Source organism: Galeopterus variegatus, unplaced genomic scaffold (assembly GCF_000696425.1).
Source record: "Galeopterus variegatus unplaced genomic scaffold, G_variegatus-3.0.2 Scaffold531, whole genome shotgun sequence".
Classification (NCBI taxonomy): domain Eukaryota; kingdom Metazoa; phylum Chordata; class Mammalia; order Dermoptera; family Cynocephalidae; genus Galeopterus; species Galeopterus variegatus.
Window position 1 is genome coordinate 361545 of NW_007726642.1, and position 1020 is coordinate 362564.

The 1020-nt window shown below is 38.4% G+C and overlaps 1 protein-coding gene across 1 annotated transcript in view; it reads right to left on the minus strand.

Annotated features, from left to right (window-relative positions):
• The window catches only part of AATF (apoptosis antagonizing transcription factor), a 101011-nt gene that overhangs the window by 58350 nt on the left and 41641 nt on the right, over window positions 1-1020 (minus strand). The gene's annotated exons all lie outside the window — the stretch shown is intronic.

Below are 1020 nucleotides of genomic sequence, written 5' to 3' on the forward strand. Positions count from 1 at the left end.
CCATTGCCGGTCCCCGGTAGGGGCGCGACACCGAGGGTTGCGATCCTGTTACCGGTCAGTAAAAAAGACAAAAAAGGAAAAAAAAAAAATTTTAAAGAACAAAACAGTCCAACAGAAAAACAGGCAAAAACATTCACAGGCTGTCGGGGCCGGCCCGTGGCTCACTTGGGAGAGTGCGGTGCTGATAACACCAAGGCCACGGGCTCCGATCCCATATAGGGATGGCCGGTTCGCTCACTGGCTGAGCGTGGTGCTGACAACACCAAGTCAAGGGTTAAGATCCCCTTACCGTTCATCTTTAAAAAAAAAAAAAAAAAACATTCACAGGCTGTTGACAAAAAAAGAACCACAAATAATCATATGAAAATATGTTTACTCTCACTCTAATTAAATATGAGCAAATGAAAGTGAGAAGCTACCATTTTTCACCTCTAAGACTGGCAACACTTAGTACTAGAGGACACAGCTTGAGGAACAGGAAATTAATGCAGCCTTTTTGGAGGCAATTTGGCAACATCTATCAGGATTTCATGTATTTTCTTTAACATTTCCCCTTTAAGAAATTTATCCATATGTTCACACAAATACATCAATATAAATGTTCAGAAATATTTCCTGTAGCACTGTTTCTAAAACTGAAGACAACATAAATATCCATTGTTTGAAAAAATCATAGTACACATTCATACAATGGAATACTATGCAGCTGTTAGGAAAAATTAGGTAGATCTCCATATAAAGATAGAGAAAAGTGTCTAGGATATATTAAATTTTAAAAGTTGTTAAGATTTTAGATTTTACACATAGTTGTAATATTTTATATATTTATACACACACATATATGTCTATCCCATTTAGCAAAAAAAAAAGACAAACTTATTTTTATATATATGTATATGTTATATGTACATATATAAAAATGCACTATAGTGTGCCACTTGGGAAGCGCAGCGGCGCTCCCGCCGAGGGTTCGGATCCCACATGCAGACCGGTTCCCGCTCACTGGCTGAGCGAGGCGCG